Here is a 22,652-nt window from a genome sequence, read left to right on the forward strand (position 1 = left end):
TTGAATGACGGGTACATGGAGAGTCTTTTTTTTTTTTTTCTTTCTTTTTTTAATTTTGAAAGGCTTTTTTTTTTAAGTATAGTTGACACATAAAGATTCTTTTTTTAAATGTTTATTTTTATTTATTTTGGGGGGAGGAGTGAGTGGGGGAGGGGCAGAGAAAGAAGAGAGAGAGAATCCCAAGTAGGCACCATGCCCAGTGCAGAGCCTGATGTGAGTCTCCATCCCACAACTGCAAGATCGTGACCTGAGCCAATAACAAGAGTCAGATGCTTAACCTATTGAGCTACCCAGGCACCCACCCAACACATCAAATATTTATCCTACTCTTCTTTCATACATATATATACATATACATATACATATACATATATATATATGCTTGAAAATGTCCAGAATAAAAAGTGTTTTAAATGCTGTCAAGTGAAAAGCTTTCCTAATTGTAGACTTACCCACCACTGGCAGACAAGGTGTCACCCTGTGCAATCTCTCACCCCCCAAAATTGTGGTATTTTGATTCACCTTAGGCTTCCTTTGGTTGCTAAGATGGCATCTGGCACTTCCATACTTTACTTAAAGTAAATACACTCCAGGAGTATTTGCTGAGCAATGTAGAGTTTACTGTAGGTTATACGAACCAAAGAGAGGATTTGTGTCATAAGCCACATAGCAGATCTTCTAATTGAAATTGCCATCAGACATTTCTATCCTCCCTAAGGTCTTATGCAGCAAGCCAGCCACAGGAGCTTCATGTACATTTTTTTCTTTCTTTTTTCTCCACAGGTTAACATGGCATTTTAAAAACCTGAGATATAATTGATATATGATATTGTATTAGTGTTAGATGTACAATATTCTGGTTTGATACATGTATGCACTGCATACACGTACATATTGCAAAATGATCACTACAGTAAGTCTAGCTTATTAACATCCATCACTGAACATAGTCACAATTTTTTTCTTGTATTGAGAACTCTTAAGATTACTCTCTTAGCAACTTTCCAATAGCAATACTTTACAATATGCAACACCACACTATACATTACATCCCCGTGACATATTTCTTTTATAACCGGAAGTTTGTACCTTTGACTCCCTATCCCACCATGCCTACTTCTGGCAACCACCTATCTGTTCTATCTATGAGTTCAGGTCATTTGTTTTAGATTTCACACATAGGCAACACCATCCAGTGTTTATCTTTTACTGTCTGACTTAACACTTAGCTTAATGCCCTCAAGGTCCATCCACTGCTGTCATAAATAGAATTGCCTTCTTTTTTATGACTGGGAAATATATATATATCTCACATCTTTATCCATTGATCCTTCAGTGAACACTTAGGTGTTTCCATGTCTTGGCCACTGTAAATAATGCTGCAGTGAATGTCGGGTCAGTCCACATACCTTTTTTTTTTTTTAAGTTTATTTCTTTATTTTGAGAGAGAGAGAGAATCCCAAGCAGGCTTCATGCTGTTAGCGCAGAACCTGATGTGGGGCTTGAACTACAGGTGAGATCATGACCTGAGCCAAAATCAAGAGCCAGATGCTTAAACAACTGAGCCACCCAGGCACCCCAGTCCACTTACCTTTCTTACGCAAAGCAATTTAGTTCTATCTTGGCTTTCTAGTCTAGGAACCACAGCCCCAAAGGTGCAGGATGAGGGTGGAATTCTTAAACAAAAAATGTTTTCCAGATCGCTTATTGGAAAATTACAACATACTTCATATGTGTTGTATATAAAAGTCATGATAAATAGGAGTTTTCTTGAAATCTTTGCTAGAACTGAGAAGTGTTATTATTTAGATTCATTCTCCCACTCCTTGACATCATGTTTCTTCTGGGCACTCCAAATGCCTAAGGCTGCCTTGCATCAAGCTCCTTCCTTTAAACCAAACCCTCCTTAAATGCTACAAGAGGCTAGAAATTGCTAATACCAAGGAGCAGCAACTCCTTTGAAGAAGATGGGGTTTGGAGACATGTAGATGATTTACAAATTGACAAAGCAAAGAATAGCAGAAGACAATTTATCTCAACTTCCAGGGTACCAAATGATTATCTGTACGTTCCCCCCTCCCATGGATGTGGCATCAGAGTTAGCTGCGCCTGCTTAGTGGCTTGAACAACTAGACTCATTTCTTCTACTCAACGGTCTACAATTTGGGGCAGAATCCCCCATCTCTGCTCATGCTGTATGACCTGGGGTGGCTGGCCTGGGGCTGGACGATCCCTTTTAGATGATGTACTCACTCTGCCTCTTGGCTAGTGGTTCAGCCAGGGCTTGAGCCTAGGGGCCTGGGTTGCTCTCCATATTACCCAAGAGGCTGCTTGGATCGCCTCACAGTATGTTTGTTGGGTGTCCAGGGTAAGAATCACAAAAGAACGTTATGGAAGTGCACATTTCTATGACCTAGCTTCAGAGGTCAGACAGCATCACCTCTGCCGAACTCTTTTGGTTGAGGCAGTTGCAAAGGTCCACCCAGGTCCGAAGGAGAGGGGACATAGAACCTAACTCTCAATGTATTGTGGCAAGGTCCTTGAAGAGTAAAAGGGACAGGAGATATTGTTGCAGCCCTTTCCGGAAAGTACAATCTGCCACAGATGTTGTGAGGGGCTCTGTGTTGTGTTTCTTGGTATCGGACCTGTAATCCACCTATTCTCAGTAAAGCCCCTCTTCCAGGGTGGCAGGAGAGGGACGGCCAGCTGCCCAGTTCAGGCTGCCAGTTACAGTGGCATAAATTCTGTAACACCAGCTAAGTCTTTCTGGCGACATGAAAAGGTTTCCAGGGCATAAACGTGGTTGAAGCTTGTAACAAGAGCCTATTCATCTAGAGATTCTGATTCACACCTGTGCTGGGATGCAGGCGTCCAATTTTTCAAAACAAGTATTTCTGATGCAGGTCATCTCTCTGCCATGAGATCAGTACTTTTCCCTGTGGGTCATAATGAGGAGTTCTAGTGCAGTAACTCAGGTATGAAACATGCTTACAGGGCCAGGAGTTGAAGTTATGAGCTGGGAGACATTGCTTTTTCTGCCCCTTCCCTTCCGCTTCCTCTCCACTTTATTTTAATTTCCATTTCTGCTCTGACCTCTGCATCCCAGCAACCTGGTTCCCTTAGGGATACAGCCTCTGTTCTATTTTGGGAGTAGGACAAAGCACAATGGAACGAGTCATTCTTTGCATTTCCCATCTCAGCCTCCTGTTAATCAGCCTGGTTTTCTCCACCCCCCATAGAATATCCAGGTTTCAGAGGCCAATTATTCTACAGTAGCTGCTTTCAGAGTTTTGGGATCTTCTCCCGGGGGAGGTGTTGTTGTGGCGTCCTCTGACTGGACAATGCCCCTCAGACACTTCTGACTGGGAGTCATTGTTGAGGTCATCTTAAAGCCTGATGCAATTGTCCCCTAAGCTTTGCCTTTACTCAGTTCTGATTCTGGCTTTTGTGTAATATCCACTCCAGAAGTAATAGATAAATCCCATTCTGCCACAAATTTCCATAGAGCAGCGGGTTCTGAATCTGCTCCTAGTCTTTTTTCCAAAGTGTTTTGTTGTGGTAAAATACACATAACATAAAATTTACCACTTCCAATTGTACAGCTCAGGGGTTTTAACTACATCCATATCGTTGTACAGCCATCACATCATCCATCTTCACCGTCCCCCTTGTAAAGCTGAAACTCTGTAAACTCCATACCCATTAAGAACTAACTCCCCAACCCAATGTCCCTCAGTCCATGGCAGTCACCTCAAGATTCGATCCTCAAGATTCATCCATGTTGTACATATTCCAGAATTTTACTCCTTTTTAAGGCTGAATAATATTCCATTGTATGCATAGACCACATTTTCCTTATCCTTTCTTAGGTCAATGGACACTTGATTTGCTTACACATTTTAGCTATTTTGAATATCACTTATATAAACAGGGGTGTCCAAATATGTCTTCAAGACCCTGCTTTCAATTCTTTTGGATATATACCCAGATAAGGTTTTGCTGGATCACATGGTAATTCTATGTTTATTTTTTTTTTATTTTATTTATTTATTTAAAAAAAAATTTTTTTTTAACGTTTATTTATTTTTGAGACAGAGAGAGACAGAGCATGAACGGGGGAGGGGCAGAGAGAGAGAGAGACAGAATCGGAAGCAGGCTCCAGGCTCTGAGCCATCAGCCCAGAGCCCGACGCGGGGCTCGAACTCACGGACTGTGAGATCGTGACCTGAGCTGAAGTCGGACGCTTAACTGACTGAGCCACCCAGGCGCCCCAGTAATTCTATGTTTAATTCCTTGATAAACTGCCCTTATTTTCCATAGTGGCTATAGCATTTCACACTCCCACCAACAGGGCACAAGAGTTTTAATTTCTTTATATGCTCACTAACACTTCCTATTTTCTCTTTTCTTTGATAGTAGCCATCCTATTGGGTGTGAAGTACTATCCCATTGTAGTTTTGATGTGTGTCTTTCCCTAATGGTCAATGGTGTTGAGCATCTCTCCCTAGGCTTATTTGCCATTTATATATCTTCTTGGGAGAAATATCTTCAAGTTCTTTGACCATTTTTGAATTGTGTTGTTTATTTTTTTAATGTTGAGTTTTAGTTGTTCCTTATATATTCTGGACATTAGTCTCTTGTTAGATATGATTTGTAAATATGTTCTCCTATTCTGTAGGTTGCCTTTTTTTGTTCATGTAATTCTTGTCTGGGTGGGAAGACAGATTCCTGGTGCTTACTACTCTGCGCTCCAAGGCTCACCTGAGTTTAGTCACAAACACTGTGAATGGGAAAAGGAACCATGCTCCATAAATTCAGTTCTTATAACACCACAAAAACCCCTCATTTGCCAAGAGGGGAGAGAAGGCAATAATAATATAGCCATGTATGTAGCCAGAGATCCGTTTATCATTTGGAATAAAAATAAGTAACAAGGGATATACTCAGGAGCAGTGAAGCCTGACAGCCTGGTGGGCTTTGTCTGCAAAATAATCCCTTGGATGGGTTCCTTTATTGGTTTCAAGAATTTTTGGCTGGTGGTAGGGAAGAGAATTCAATTATGAAAGATGTCAGAGAACTGAATGTCTGCACCTGGAGGTGGATCCAGACTGCTCCTTTCATCACAAAACCACAACCCTCAGAGAGGGTCTGGCAGAATCATACACCCTTGAACTGGGGCCATGGGCAGATGGATGACCATGTGATTTCAGCAGAAACAGCAAGCACCTTCTCTGAAAGCCACACAGCACATAGTATAAACTTAAGGATAAGCAAGGAAACTTAAGAATAATTCAAGGGGCCCCTGGTGGCTCAGTTGATTAAGCTTCCAACTTTGGCTCAGGTTATGATCTCACAGTTCATGAGTTCAGGCCCCACTTCAGGCTCTGCACTGAGGGCATGGAGCTTACGTTGGATTCTCTGTCTCCCTCTCTCTCTGCCCCTCCCCCACTCATACTCTTTCTCCAAAATAAATAAATAAACATTAAAAAAATTCATTCAATGCTAACGTATTGTTTTCAGAAATAAACCTCAATACAGAACTGTTTAATGGGAAAAATGAAAGCAGGCACTGAGCAATCCTATCCTTCTCTTAAAGCCTTTTTCCCCATTTGTTCTTCTCCCCCAACTCAGAGACCACCAAAATTTGTCTTCTTCTCTCCCTTTTCTTCATGGTGTCTTATGAAAAACATCCCCCTGGTGTACTCTCTCCCCTGCCCACCATGTCTCCCAAACTACTACCAGGGAACCAACTTCTAGATTGTTAAGCAGCATATTTAACATCCTAATCTGATCTGTTTGCCTTTGGACAACTTCATCAAAGTCCAAATGTTCCCAAAGACAGTAGGGGGGATAGCAAAGGGGGACATTGTCAGGAAAACTGGTCTTATATAACTATGCCCCAAAATGTTCATCTCACTGTTCATCATTTTGTTTTTATTGATTGAAACAAAATAGAGAAATGTTTATCTGAGTCTCTGAGGCGGATGTATCTCTAGTTTTAAATCTGAGAGGAGAAACCAATATGTTTTCCCTTAAATTACTATCCCTTTATGTTCCTTTAGTCCCTATTCCAGCACTATCCCAGTCCGCCCACTTTCAGAACACAATGCATACCAAGTCTTTTCAGTCTGGCCTATACCAACCCAGGAATGGCTGGTGAGGGGAAGAACTTCCTGTTTTGTGTGTTCAGGTTCAGTTATGACTACTAAGGTACTTATATTTGAAACCATACTCATTAGGTGCTTCTGAGCACTCTAGATCTGCATGTTAAAGATATGCTTTTAAAACATCTGATGATTAGCTCAAATAAAGAAACTACCTTTTCTTCCTAAAACTTAAAATGAAATTGTTTCTCCCAGAACGAAAGAAGTATCTTCCCTACAAATTTACAATTTTCACTGAATGCAAAAGATATAATTTCTGGCAGTTAAAGGATAGGCATTTTTTTAAGTTTATTTATTTATTTTGAAAGACAGAGAGAGAGAGAGAGAAAGTGAGAGAGGGCATGAATGGGAGAGATGCAGAGAGAGGGAGAGAGAGAATCCCAAGCAGGCTCTGTACTGTCAGTGCAGAGACCAATGCAGGGCTCAAACTCACCAACCATGAGATCATGACCTGAGATGAAACTAAGAAACCTGACTGAGCCAACCAGAAGCCCCAAAGATGGCCATTTTTTAAATGTTTCTAGCCTTTAAGAATATGTAGGTCCAAACTCTGAGAGACCCAATGAGAAAAACTATACAGTGATGGATTTTATTGGTGGTGGAGGGTGGGGGGGTGGACTTTTCCCTTCTTGAATGGCCTAATAATTAAATTGACATAGATTAAGAGAAGAAAAACAAATTTAATTTCATATATACATGAGCTCTTGAAAATGTGAGACTCAAAGAAGTGACCAAAAGCAGGCAGCTTTTATACTTTTCAGACAAAACAACAACAATACATTTGTGAAGAACTGACACGACTAACATACACCCCCCAGACTTCCTGTGAAAAAGGCCTATCCACTTGACCTGGAGCTTTAGCCAAGAGACAGGCATCAGGTTTACCACACATTGAGAGACTACAGAAGTGCTCTGAGGGAATATAGGTCAGGGGAACGCAATTTCTGAGCTCTCATTTGGCTTCACTATAGCTCATCTCCCAGAAAGGAGTTCACTAGTCTAGAACCCCAAATTTTGCAGTTGTCACTAACTTGACACTTCCAGGTCATTTTGTCTAGAGATTAGCACAGACTATAATTATAGTCTCACAGGACTATATATATTTGCATACCTTAACAACTGCTGCTTGAGGGTCTAGCTTCCAACCAGCCTGAAATTGGGTGCTGACTAAGATCCGTCCTTCCAAAACACTCACAGGTCTAAGCACATCTTCATCAATTGGAACTTATAAAGAATAAATCAGACTGCTTAGACAATCACAAAAGTTTGAAAGTCATCAAAGAGCTAGGGCAAGGTAAAACAGTTTTATCTCCTAAGGCCACTCTTGCAAGACTAGGAGAGATAGCCATTTTTCCTAATACATAAAAACAAACACAGGAGTCAAAGCAAAATGAGGAAATAAAGAAATATGTCCCAAATGAAAGAACAGGATAAATTTCCAGAGAAGGGGGAAACCCTAATGAAACAGAAATAAGTAATTTACCTAATAAAGCATTCAAAGTAATGGTCATAATTATGCTCACCAAACTCGAGAAGAATGGATGAACACAATCAGAACTTCAACAAAAAGAAAATATAAGAAAGTACCAAAGAGAAGTCACAGAACTGAAGAATACAATAATCAAACTGAAGAGTAAAGTACAGAGGTTCAACAACAGACTAAGTGAAGCAGAAGATAGAATCAGTGAGCTAGAAGATAGGGCAGTGGAACTCACCCATTAGAGAGTAACAGCAACAAAAAAGATTTTTAAAAGTGAAGATAGTTTGAGGGACCTATAGAACAGCATCAAGCAGAATCACATTTTCATTATAAGGGTTTCAGAAGAAGAGAGAAAGAAAGAGACAGAAAATGTATTTGAAGAAATAATGGCTAGGGGTGCCTGGGTGGCTCAGTTGGTTAAGCGTCCAACTTCAGCTCAGGTCATGAACTCATGGTTCATGTGTTCGAGCCCCGCATGAGACTCCATGCTGACAGCTCAGAGCCTGGAGCCTGCTTCAGATTCTGTGACTCCCTCTCTCTCTCTGCCCCTCCCCCACTCATGCTCTCTCTCTCTCTCTCTCTCTCAAAAAATAAATGTTAAAAAAAATTTTTAATTAAAAAAAAAAAAGAAAGAATGGCTAAAAACTTTCCCAACCTAAGAAAGGAAACATACGTCTGGATCCAGGGAGTTCAGAAAGTTCCAAAGAAGATGAACCCAAAGGTACCCATGCCAAAGCACATTATAATGTTACAAAATGTTGAAAGTGAAGGATAAGGAGAGAAGCTTTTTTTTTAAGGTTTATTTCTTTTGAGAGAGAGAGAGCACAAGCAAGGGAGGGGCAGAGAGAGAGGGAAAGGGAGAAAGAGAATCCCAAGCAGGGGCCATGCTGTCAGGACAGAGCCCGACGCAGGCTCGATCCCACAAACTGTGAGATTATAACCTAAGTGAAAATCAAGAGTCAGATGCTCAACCAACTGAGCCACCAGATACCCCTAAATAGAGAATCTTTAAAGCAACAAGGGAAAAGAAACTTGTTACATCCAAGAGAAGCCCCTAAGGTTTTCAGCATATTTCTCAACAGAAACTTTGAAGGCCAGAAGGAAGTAGATGATATATTCAAAGTGCTGAAATGAAAAAAATGTCCAACCAAGAATAGTCTACCAAACAAGGTTATCCTTCAAAATTGAAGGAGAGATAAAGAGCTTTCAAGACAAACAAAAGCTAAAGGAGTTCCTCAACACTAAACTAGCCTTACAGGAAATGTTAAATGGACTTCTTCAACCTGAAAAGAAAGGGTAGTGATTACTAATCAGAAAAATTACAGAAGTAAAAATCTTACTAGTAAAGGTAAATATGTAGTAAAGGTAGCAGATTAATCACTTATAAAGCTATATAAAGGTTAAAAGAAAAAAAGTAGTAAAAATAATTATAATAATTAGTTAAGAGATACACAAAATAAAAAGGTGGAAAATATGCCATCAAATACATAGAATATGTAAAGGGGATAAATAAAAATGTAGAATTTTAGAATGTTTTCAAACTTAACTTGCTATCAACTTAAAAACGATTGTTATATATGAGCCTAATAGTAACCACAAAGCAAAAACCCATAGTAGATTCACAAGAGATAAAGAGAAAGGAATCTAAACATAACATTATAGAAAGTCATCAAACCATAAAGGAAGTAACCAAAGAAAGAAAAAATGAAGAGAAAGTTACTACAAAACAGTCAAAAAAACAATTAACAAAATGGTAATAAGTACATACCTATCAATAATTAAATGTAGGGGCGCCTGGGTGGCGCAGTCAGTTAAGCGTCCAACTTCAGCTCAGGTCACAATCTCGCGGTCCGTGAGTTTGAGCCCCGCGTCGGGCTCTGGGCTGATGGCTCAGAGCCTGGAGCCTGCTTCTGATTCTGTGTCTCCTTCTCTCTCTGCCCCTCCCCCCTTCATGCTCTGTCTCTCTCTGTCTCAAAAATAAATAAAAACGTTAAAAAAAAATTAAAAAAAAAATAATTAAATGTAAGAAACAATTAAATGTAAGTGGACTAAGTTCTCCATCAAGACGGAAAATGTCTGAATGGATTAAAAAAAAAAAAGACTCATCTATATGCTGCCTACAGGATACTCATTTCGGATGTAAGGACGCACACAGACTGAAAGTGAAGAAATAGAAAAAGATACCTCATACAAATGGAAATTAAAAGAAAGCTCAGGGTAGCTATACTGATATCAGACAAAATGGATTTTAAAACAAATACTTTAATAAAAGACAAAGATGGGCATTACATAATGATAAAGATCAATCCAGCAAGAAGATACAACATTTGTACATATGTATGCAACCAACATAGGAGCACCTAAATATATAAAGCAAATACTAACAGATCTAAAGGGAGAAATTGACAGCATTACAATAGTAGTAAAGGACTTTAATATCCAGGTAATGTCAATGGATAGGTAATCCAGACTGAAAATTAATAAGGAAACATCAACCTTAAACAACACATTAGACCAGATGGACTTAATAGATGTATACAGAGCATTCCATCTAAAAGCAGATGGATACACATTCATCTCAAGTGTACATGGAGCATTCTCCAGGATAGATCACATGTTAGACCACAAAACAAGTCTCGATAAATTTAAGAAGATTGAAATCATATCAAGCATCTTTTCCAACCACAATGGTATGAAACTAGAAATCAATTATAAGAAGAAAATTGAAAAAATCACAAATATGTAGAAATCAAACAACAATGCTATTGAACAATCATTGGGTCAATGAAGAAATAAAAAATAAATTAAAAAATAGTTTGAGACAAATGAAAATGTAAGTAAAATATATCAAAATAGTGGGATGCAGCAACAACAGTTGTTAGAGGCAAGTTCATAGCAATACAGGTCTACCTCAAGAAAAGAAATCACAGACAATCTAATTTTACACCTAAAGAGACTAGAAAAAGAAAAACAAATAAATCCTGAAATTATTATCATAGAGGGAATAATAAAGAATAGAGCAGAAATAATTGAAATAAAGACTAAAAAGACAGTAGAAAAATCAGTTAAACTAAGAGCTGGTTCTTTGAAACAATTAACAAAATTGACAAATCTTTAACTAGACTCCCTAAGGAAAAAAGAGAGGGTTCAAATAAATAAAATCAGACAAGAAAGAGACGTTACAACAGATATCAAAGAAATGCAAAAGGTTATGAGACTACTATAAACAATTATATGTCAACAAATTTGACAACGAAGAAAAAATAGATACATTCTTAGAAATATATTCTCCTCCAAGGCTGAATCATGAAAAAATAGAAAATCTAAATAGACCAATTACTAATCAGGAAATTGAATCAGGAATCAAAAATCTACCAACAAACAAAAGTTCAGGACCAAACAGCTTCACTGGTAAATTCCACCAAACATTCAAAGCTTTAATACTGATCCTCCTCAAATTCTTCCAAAAACTAAAGGGGAGAGAATGTTTCAAAACTTATGAGGGGCGCCTGGGTGGCTCAGTCAATTAAGCATCTGACTTTTGGTTTCAACTCAAGTCACGGTCTCACTGACAGTGTGGAGCCTGCTTGGGAATCTCTCTCTCTCTCTCTCTCTCTCTCTCTCTCTCTCTGCTGCACCCCTGCTTATGCTCTGTCTCTCTCTCTCAAAATAAATAAACTTAAAAAAAATTTTATTGAAACTTATTTTATGAGGTAAGCATTACCCTCATATCAAAACCAGAAAAGGACACCATAAAAAAAAAAAAAAAAAAAGAAAAGAAAAGAAAAAATTATAGGCCAATATTCCTGATGAACACAGATGCAAACATCCTTAACAAAATATTAACAAATTGATTCAACAATTTTTTAAAAGGATCATACACTATGATCAAATGGGATTTATTCCAGGGATACAAAAATGGTTCAACATCCACAATTCAATCAAAATGATACACCACTTTAACAAAATGAGGGCTAAAAATCATGCGATCATCTCAATAGAAGCAGAAAAAGCATTCAACAAACTTTAATGTCCATTAATGATAAAAACTCTCAACAAAGTGGATATAGATGGAACATACCTCAACCTAATGAAGACCATATAAGACATGCTCACAACTAACATCATACGCAATGGTGAAAAGCTAAAGCTTTTCCCTTAAGATCAGGTACAAGACAACTAACTATACCCACTCTCGCCAATTTTATTCAACATAGTATTGGAAGTCCTAGATGAAGCCATTAGGCAGAAAAAAAAATAATAATAAAAGGCATCCAAATAGGAAAGGAAGAAGTACAGCTATCATTTATGGAGAATGACATGATTTTATATATAGAAAACCCTAAAGACATCATCAAAAAACTTAGGACGATTGGAACTAATAAGCAAATTCAGTAAAGTTGCAGGATACAAAAATCAATACACAAAAATCTGTTGTGTTTTTATACACCAATGATAAACTATCAGAAAAGAAAAATTGAGAAAACAATTTCCTTTACAATTTCATCAAAAAGAATAAAATCCCTAAGAATATATTTAACCAGGGAGGTGAAAGAACTATACACTGAAAACTATAAGACATTAATGAAAGAAACTGAAAAAGACACACATAAATGGGAAAATATTCTGTGCTCATGGTTTAGAATTAGTATTGTGAAAATGTCCATATTACTCAAAGCAATCTATGAACTCAGTGCAATCCTGTCAAAATTCCAATAGCACTTTTCACAGAAATAAAACAAACAATTCTAAAATTTGTATGGAATTATAAAAGATCTTGAAAAGCCAAAGCAATTCTGAAAAAGAACAAAGCTAAAGGCATTTTGCCCTCTGATTTCAAACTACTACAAAACTATGGTAATCAAAATACTATGGTATTGGCACAAAAACAGATACATAGATGAATGGAACAAAATAGAGAGCCCAGAAATAAATCCATGGATATATGGTCAATTAATTTACCAAAAAAGGAGGTTAGAGTATACACTGGGGAAAAGACAATCTCTTTGACAAATGGTGCTAGAAAAACTGTACAGCCAGGCGCCTGGGTGGCTCAGTCGGTTAAGCCTCCGACTTCAGCTCAGGTCACGATCTCGCGGTCCGTGGGTTCAAGCCCCGCGTCGGGCTCTGGGCTAATGGCTCAGAGCCTGGAGCCTGTTTCCGATTCTGTGTCTCCCTCTCTCTCTCTCTGCCCCTCCTCCATTCATGCTCTGTCTCTCTCTGTCTCAAAAATAAATAAACGTTAAAAAAAAAATTAAAAAAAAAAAAGAAAAACTGTACAGCCATAGGCAAAAAAGTGAACCTGGACGACTATCTTAAACTATACACAAAAATTACTCAAAATGAATTAAAGACTTGAATTTAAGACTAGAAACCATAAATTTCCTAGAGGAAAATATCAGTGATAAGTTCCTTCATATTGGTCTTAACAATATCTTTTTGGATCTGACTCCAGAAACAATGGCATCAAAAGCAAAAATAAATAAGTGGGACTACATTGGGGTGTCTGGGTGGCTCTATCAGTTAAGTGTCCGACTTCGGCTCAGGTCACGATCTCAGTTCATGAGTTCGAGCCCCATACTGGGCTCTGTGCTTACAGCTCAGAGCCTGGAGCCTGCTTCAGATTCTGTGTCTCCTTCTCTCCCTGACCCTGCCTCACTCCTGCTCTGTCTCTGTCTCTCAAAAATAAAAATAAAAATAAAAATAAAAATAAAAATAAAAATAAAAATATATGCATACATACATACATACATAAGACTACATCAAACTAGAAAGTTTCTCCACAGTGAAGTAAACCACCCACAAAATTAAAAGACAATCTACTGAATGGGAGTAGATATTTGAAAATCAGGGGTCCCTGGGTGGTTCAGTCAGTTAAATGTCCGACTTCGGCTCAGGTCATGATCTTGCATTTCTTGAGTTCAAGCCCCACCTTGGGCTCTGTGCTGACAGCTCAAAGCCTGGAGACTGCTTCAGATTCTGTGTCTCCCTCTTTCTCTGCCCCTCCCCCACTAGCGTGCGCTCTCTCTCTCTCTCTCAAAAAATAAATACTTAAAAAATTTAAGTATAATGAAAATCATATATCCAATAAGGAGTTAATATCCAAAATATATAAAGAATGCATACAATTCAAAAACAAAAACAAAAAAAACAATCAAATTTAAAAAATGGGCAGAGGAACTGAATAGACATTTTCCAAAGAAGACATACAGATGGCCAACAGACATATGCAAAGATGCTCAACATCACTAATCATCAGGGATGTGCAAATCAAAACCACAGTGAAATATCACCTCACACCTGGAAGAATGGCTCTTATCAAAAAGACAAAAAAAAAAAAAAAAAATCTGGTGAGGGTGTGGAGAAAAGGGAACTCTGTGCACTGTTAGTGGGAATGTAAATTGATGCAGCCACTATGGAAAACAGTATGAAGTTGGCCCTTTAAAAAAAAAAAAAAAAAAAAAAAAGACCAACAACAAAAACAGTATGGAAGTTTCTCAAAAAAAAAAAAAAAAAAAAAAAAAAATCCACCATATGATCCACTTCTGGGTATCTATTCATAGAAAATAAAAACATTAGTTTAGAAATATATAACCACCTCTATGTTTATTGCAGCATTATTTGCAATAGACAGGGCATGAAAACAATTCAAGTTTCCATCAGTGAATGAATAAATAAAGAAGATGTGGTATAGGGGCACCAGGCTGGTTTGGTTGGTGGGGCATGTGACTGTTGATCTCTTGTAAGTTCAAGCCCCATGTTGGGTATAGAGATTACTTAAAAATAAAATCTTTTAAAAAAAGAAAAAAGCAGAAGAGATGTGGTATATATATACAATGGAATACTATTCTGCTATAAAAAAGAGAATGAAATCTTACCATTCGCAACATGGATGGATCTTGAGTACATTATGCTAAGTGAAACAAGTCAGACAGAGAAAGACGATGCAATTTCACTTATTTCTGGAATCTAAAAATCAAAACAAATGAACAAAGAAAACAAAACTCATAGATACAGAGATTGGTGGTTGCCACAGGGATGAAGAATTAGGGGGTGAATGAAATGTATGAAGGGATTCAAGAGGTACAAACTTCCAGTAATAAATAGGTCATGGTGATGTACAGCATGGGAACAATAGTCTATAATATTCTATCACAAATTTGAATGTTGATAAGAAAGTAAATCTTTTTTTCTTTTTTTTATTAAATATAATTTATTGTCAAGTTGGTTTCCATACAACACCCAGTGCTCATCCCAACAGATGCCCTCCTCAATGCCCATTACCCACTTTCGCCTCTCCCCCACCCCCATCAACCCTCAGTTTGTTCTCAGTATTTAAGAGTCAATAAGAAAGTAAATCTTAAAAGTTCTCATCACAAGGGGAAAAAAACTGTTATAAAGAAAAACAAGTAGAAGCTTCAAAGAAAAAAAATGCCTGACTCACCAGCTAACTAATTCAGTGACCTTTGGCAATTTGCTTAACCTCTCTGCCTGGCAGTTTCACCACTAATAAAATAAAGTTAAACATATGCTTCCTGGGGTGCCTGGGTGGCTCAGTCAGCTAAGTGTCCGTCTCTTGATTTCAGCTCAGGTCATGATCCCAGGATCCTGGGACAGAGCCCCGCACCTGTCTCTCTCTCTCCCTTTGGCCCTCTCCCCTGTTCACACATGCACACTATTTTTTTTTCTCTCCCTAAAATTAAAAAAAAAGTGCTTCATCATAGGATTATTACAGGACTAAATTAGTTAACAATTGTTGAGCAATTAGAAAAGTGCCTAGCAGTTAATAAGAGGTTAATAAATGGATAAAAGAAATTGAAGCTTGGCTATGCCCTTAACAATATTCACATAATCACGATAATGTTAACATTGACTTTTTAACTATTGAGATTTCAACCATTAAAATTGTTAACCATTAACAAATTATTTAATTATGGGTACAGAACAGGATGTAAGTTTTATCAACTTTGAAAATATACAAGTAAAAGTAGAGATTTACAGAAGTTGAGAGGTAGCAATGAGGAGGTGAGCAAAGGGCATGGTATTGACACTGCTCTTCTCATGTTATAAATGGGATAACAAGGGGCACCCGGGTGGCTCAGTTGGTTAAGTGTCCAACTCTTGATTTCGGCTCAGGTCATGATCTCATGGTTTGTGAGATCAAGCCCCCTGTCAGGCTCTGCACTGTCAATGAGAGCCTGCTTGGGGTTCTCTCTCCCTCTCTCTCTGCCCCTCCCACATTTGCTGTCTCTCTCTTTCTCAAAATAAATAAACTTGAAAAAAAATAAAAAAGAAATCAAGGGATACTTTTTAAAGTAGACAGAACCAAAAATAGAGGTTTATATATAGCATTTAAAATTATAAAGGAATTGAAGTGGGAACTAAAAATAGAGCTGGTGCTACATTGAGAAAGAGGAGGAAGGGGAGTGCTATAAACTCTTAATCCTCCTCCATCATGCCAAGTCATAGATAATGCCTAAAATTATTCATCAAGACACAACAGTTATAATATATTATTCAGAGATACAGAGATAAACCCCAGGAAACCTAAAAACAGAAACAAAAATAATTGAGTTAAAATTACTTCTCTCTGTGGAGCAGGACTTCAACAATAGAAGGGTAGAGCAGGAAGCTGTTGCTTTTCATTATAAAACCTTCTATATTATTTGAAAACTTCTAGTTACTTGCTTATACTACTTTGAAGAAAAATGAAAACTTAAAAAAATACACATTTATAGTTTTTCTTGAGACAATGTTACAATTGTGAAGTTCTTAAGTGATTACTATAATTAGCCATCATTGGCATTTTAAATTTTTTTTTTACTTCTCCAGGATTAAATTTCTCTTATAAAATAAGGTAGTTAAGGAGATGGAAAACACAGCATAGGGAATATAGTCAATAATACTGTAATAACTTTGTATGGTGACAGATGGTAACTATACTTAACTGTGGTGAGTGTTTTGTAATGCATATAATTGTCAAGTCACTATGTTGTACACCTGAAACTAATATAATATTATATGTCTGGGAATGTAAGCTGGTGAAGCCACTCTGGAAAACAGTATGGAGCTTCCTCAAAAAACTAAAAATAGAACTACCCTGTGACCCAGCAATTGCACTACTAGGCATTTATCCAAGGGATGCAGTTGTGCTGTTTTGAAGGGACACATGCACCCCCATGTTTATAGCAGCACTATCAACAATAGCCAAAGTATGGAAAGAGCCTCAATGTCCATTGATGGATGTATGGATAAACAAGATGTGGTATATATATATATATATATATATATATATATATATATACACATACATACAATGGAGTATTACTCGGCATCAAAAAGAATGAAATCTTACCATTTGCAACTATGTGGATGGAACTGGAGGGTGTTATGCTAAGTGAAATTAGTCAGTCAGAGAAAGACAAAAATCATATGACTTCACTCATATGAAGACTTTAAGAGACAAAACAGATGAACATAAGGGAAGGGAAACAAAAATAATACAAAAACAGGGAGGGGGACAAAGCATAAGAGACTCATAAATATGGAGAACAAACAGAGGGTTACTGGAAGGGGTGTGGGAGGGGGATGGGCTAAATGGGTAAGGGGCATTAAGGAATCTACTCCTGAAATCATTATTGCACTATATGCTAACTAATTTGGATGTAAATTTTAAAAAATAAAAAGTTAAATTAAAAAAATTTTTAAAATAAATTGATAATAAAATAAAATTTTAAAATTTTAAAAATAAAATTAAAAAAATAAATAAATAAAAATGAATTAAAAAAGAAATTAAATACTCATACATGTTGCAACATGTATGAACTTTCAAAACATTATGCTAAATGAAAAAAGTCAGTCACAAAGACCACACATTATACGATTCCATTTGTATGAAATGTTCAGAACAGGGAAATCTACAAAGATATAAAGCAGATTAGTGGTTGCTTAGGCCTGGGAGTGGGAGATTAGGCAATAGGGGGCTGATAGCTAAAGGGCATGAGGTTTCTTTTTGAGGTAATGAAAATGTTCTAAAATTGACTGTGGTAATGTTTGTGCATATCAGTGAATATAACAAAAAACACGGAATTGCACACTTTAAATGAATTATATCTCAATATAGTAATTATATCTCAATAAAGCTGTTTAAAAAATAAAAAATATAAATATTATATGTCAACTATACATGAATTTTAGGCTGGAATGTTGAACAAAAATGTTTAAGATTGAAGGGGTACAAAGTACTTGCCTTCCTAGAGAGCCCACAAGCTTTGGTCTCTCACTATTTTAATTATATATTCTTTTTTCCCCCAAAATTGGCAGTTTTGCAGAATCATTAGTTTTCTAATGCCTTCAGAAGTTTCCACAATAGTCACAATTTCTCATATACACCTTAGTTTTCTTTCCTGATTGGCAGCGGGAGGAAGCTAAGAGGAATCAGGAAGACTCCTTGAAATTCGGGATGAAGTTTAAGATCTCTTGAGGGTCCACAGACTCAGTAACAGAACCGAGTCCAATAGTCTTAGAATACAACAGTGGTATAATGCCCACAAACCCGGAAAAACACAGCTAAGATCCCAGGTTCCGACTAAGCCATTACACAGGGACCAAGAGACACACTGGGGCCACTGTGCCTTCTTCCCCACACTTCTCCCAGGTTCCAGGCAAGCCTGAGCCATCATAGGTTGAACCTTTGCTGCTCTCACCTATAGAGAGGAATCTCATCTTTTTATATGATTTTTGTCTACCTAGAACCATGTGACCACTTACTATTTCTGAGAATGCCAGTCTGCAGTAAAAAAGAACAAAAATGAAATACTTGGTTTTGGTTATTTCTTTTTTTTTGGGGGGGGGGGTTGGTTATTTCTAAAGATTATTTATATCCCTACTCTCAGGCTCTTGTTTCTTTTTTTGTTTCTTTTGTTTTGTTTTGTTTTGGTTTGGGGAAGAGGGCAGGTAAGTGGGTTCTATTACCTGTAGCCTAGACGTGGTCCCTGCCAAATGAGAGTTATGAAATTTCATGCAGAAAACCCAGCCTACTTACAGGTCTATAGCTATTGAGCATGGAGCCTGTTCCCCCAAGAAATGGAAAGTGTTTCATCAAGATACACAACAGGATTTTAGTCTGCAATGAGGAGCTCTGCAATAAAGATATAGTTTGCCCAGAGGAAAACAATCTCACAACCTTTTCCATATAACCTACTCATTACCATAAAACCATATCCCTGGGTATAACCTTCTGGGACTGTATTTCCACCAAAGATCGACCAGTTGCTGGCATGGGCTAGAAGTGGATGAGGAACTCACCACAGAAATAGATTTCCACAGAAACTAGTTTTATAATACTTATCTTTTCCTTTACCAATTGAGTTGTAAATCATTAGGTCTTTGTTCATTTCATGTTCCTTCCCACTGAGGGAATGTTTGGTTAGGGAAAGAATTATGTGAACTGGACTACTTCTCTGCACCATGCTTCTTGTTAAAGCTGGTTCCGGGGCGCCTGGGTGGCTCAGTCGGTTAAGCGTCCGACTTCGGCTCAGGTCATGATCTCGCAGTCCGTGAGTTCGAGCCCGGAGTCGGGCTCTGTGCTGACAGCTCAGAGCCTGGAGCCTGTTTCAGATTCTGTGTCTCCCTCTCTCTGACCCTCCCCCGTTCATGCTCTGTCTCTCTCTGTCTCAAAAATAAATAAACGTTAAAAAAACTTAAAAAAAAAAAAAAAGCTGGTTCCTCAGCATTTAGAGGATATAGACTCTGCAGTCTTCCATTCCCAGTAAGCTTTATTATGTGTATTTAGTTTGCATGATTTAACTAAAAAACAAGGGAATATACACCAAAATGATCTTTGCCATCAGTTCTTTTAGGATATTACTTCATCTGGATAAATGCCATGATTTCCAACAATGTTTATAGCAATGGGCCCCGTGTACAAGCAAAGGAAATTAAGATTCATTTGCACATGACTTTATAAAAGCCTGTCAAGGAATATAAATGTTCTGCTCTCATTCACATCTGGAGATGTTTAGGCTTTCTATAAAAATATTATGTAATGGACAACTTTCTGGCTAGAAGAATATTAATGATTTCACAAGAATCTTTGTGATTTCACAAACAACTAGTTCTTTGTTTGATATGAATGATTTAACTCTAGTTATTCCAGATGCTGATTAGAAAAAGGTATGAATTGAATGCAGAGTTTAGCTCCATCTGTTAATTATCTTTTTCAATATGGAAGTAAAAGATGAGGGGCACCTGGCTGGCTCAATTGATAGAGCATGTGACTCTTGATCTTGGAGTTGTAAGTTCAAGCCCCATGTTGGGTGTAGAGATTACTTAAAAAATTACAATAAAGGCCAAGATGGAGGAGCAGCATGGAAATTCCCTGCTACTTTCATCCCTGAAATGCAGTTACATCAGCACCAAACAATTTTTCACACCTAGAAAATTGATCTGAGGACTAACATACTGCATAACTTGAGCCTCAGAACTCAGCTGGTAGATGGTGTGGAGAGGTGAACTGGGGGAGATAGAAATCGCAGAAGGTGGGGAGTTGTTTTTGTTTGAGGAGAGAAGATGGAGACAGAGGGGAGAGTATAAGAAAAGCACTCCCTCCCAAATGCAGCTGGAGAGAAAGGATGAAAACACCCACAAGGAACTGAATAAGAAGGGGAGAAAAAAAAAAGGAGAAGGGGGAAGGTTTCAGTACCATTAGGGCTCTATAAACAGGCTCTATAAACTGCGGAGTTAGAAACTCCACAGTTCGATACCTGGTGGTGCTCTGGCGGGAAGGACGAATCCCCAAAAGCAGACAGCGAGGTCTGAGGGGTCCTCGGTCACATGGGGAGAGGCGGTTTTCCTGCTGGGAGGACATTTGTTAGAGGCCATGCAGTCTACTGACAGGAAAAGATCCCAGAGGACTCCAGATTACAGTAATTTTTGCTGGTATTGGAACAAAAACGCTAGGGAGTGGTGAAGCCTGGGGCCAGATGTGTGTTGTGATTTACTATAGTCCCTGAATGGCTGATGCTACATGATCATGTGAAAATTTTCTGGGCAGGATGACACCAGCCAAAGTATCTGGGCCTCTGCAGCAGCACAGTCTCATGACGACTCCCAGGAATGAGCCAGCATCCTCCCATAGCCTGGTGAGACCCTCCCCCAGAGGGTTGGAGCTGGTTCAAGCTGCAGGACCCTCAGAAGTGAGGGGTTTGGAAACACAGCCCCATCTGAGATAAAATTCAGGAGGGAGGGGCTACTTGGCAGGCTGACAGCTTGGTTGTGGACAGTGGAGAAGCAGGGATTGGACAGAGACTGGAGGCAAGGAGGGGTGCTTGATTGCTGGTTGGCAAGAGTACAGAGTTCTGATAATAGAGACTGGGAATCTGGGTGTCGCCATTTTCACCTCTCCCACGCATGTTCATGCACACATACATGTGCCACACCAACCCACCCCAGTAAGCTAAGCAATGCCTCCTCGTGGAGAATGGAGCTGTTACACCAAGCCCCATCCAACTGTGCCATCCAAGCCCTAGAGAAAGCCACAATGTTCTCCACCAGCTTAGTGTATGGTCTATAAAATGCTTCATAGTTTGACTTCTAGGGGAAACTGGATGTAATTTCGTTCAGATTTCATTCTGTTTAATGGTCCATTCATTCGGGTTTTTTTTTTTCTTTTCTTGGATAGAGAAAGAGAAAGAATTTATTTTTATTTTCCGTTTTTATAAAAAAATATTTTTATTTTTTTCCACTATATTTATTATTATTTTGTTTTTTGTAATTTTTTTTCAGTCTATTTTACTTTCATCATTTCATTTTACTATTTTATTGTACACATTTTTTAAAATTTTAAACATTTTCTTACCTTTTTTCTTTTTTTTAAATTTTATTTTCTTTCCCTTTCTTCTCTAGTCTATCAAGCTTCTTTCAGAAACCAGATCAAAACATACCTAGAATATAGTTTCCTTTATTTGATTTTTTTATGTTGTTTTAAATTTTTTTATTTAAATTTTTTATTAATTTTTTCTTTCTCCAAAATGACAAAACAAAGGAATTCACCCCAAAAGAAAGGACAGGAAGAAATGATAGTGAGAGATTTAATCAACACAGATATAAGCAAGATGTCTGAACCAGAATTTAGCGTCACGATAATAAGAATACTAGAGGGGTTGAAAAAAGCATAAAATCCCCTTCTGCAGACTTGAAAGAAGTAAAATCTAGTCAGGGATGAAATTAAAAATGCAATAACTGGGATGCAATCTTGAATGCATGCCATGGTGGCAAGGATGGATGAAGTAGAGCAGTGAATCAGTGATATAGAAGACAACTGTATGGAGAATAATGAAGGAGAAAAAAAGAGGGAAACAAAGGTAAAAGAGCACAATATAAGAATTAGGGAACTCAGTGACTCATTAAAAAGGAATGACATCATGGCACAAAAACAGATACATAGACCAATGGAATAGAATAGAAACCCCAGAACTAGACCCACAAACGTATGGCCAACTAATCTTTGACAAAGCAGGAAAGAACATCCAATGGAAAAAAGAGTCTCTTTAACAAATGGTGCTGGGAGAACTGGACAGCAACATGCAGAAGGTTGAAACTAGACCACTTTCTCACACCATTCACAAAAATAAACTCAAAATGGATAAAGGACCTGAATGTGAGACAGGAAACCATCAAAACCCTAGAGGAGAAAGCAGGAAAAGACCTCTCTGACCTCAGCCGTAGCAATCTCTTACTCGACACATCCCCAAAGGCAAGGGAATTAAAAGCAAAAATGAAGTACTGGGACCTTATGAAGATTAAAAGCTTCTGCGCAGCAAAGGAAACAACCAACAAAACTAAAAGGCAACCAACGGAATGCGAAAAGATATTTGCAAATGACATATCAGACAAAGGGCTAGTATCCAAAATCTATAAAGAGCTCACCAAACTCCACACCCGAAAAACAAATAACCCAGTGAAGAAATGGGCAGAAAACATGAATAGACACTTCTCTAAAGAAGACA

The 22,652-nt window shown here is 37.9% G+C and overlaps 1 long non-coding RNA gene across 1 annotated transcript in view; it reads right to left on the bottom strand.

Annotated features, from left to right (window-relative positions):
- LOC109276615 (uncharacterized) overlaps positions 1 to 22,652 on the bottom strand; it is a 61,267-nt gene that overhangs the window by 16,997 nt on the left and 21,618 nt on the right. The window lies entirely within an intron of this gene.

This window comes from Panthera pardus, unplaced genomic scaffold (genome assembly GCF_024362965.1).
Source record: "Panthera pardus isolate Hobbes unplaced genomic scaffold, ASM2436296v1 HiC_scaffold_13, whole genome shotgun sequence".
Taxonomy (NCBI): Eukaryota; Metazoa; Chordata; class Mammalia; order Carnivora; family Felidae; genus Panthera; species Panthera pardus.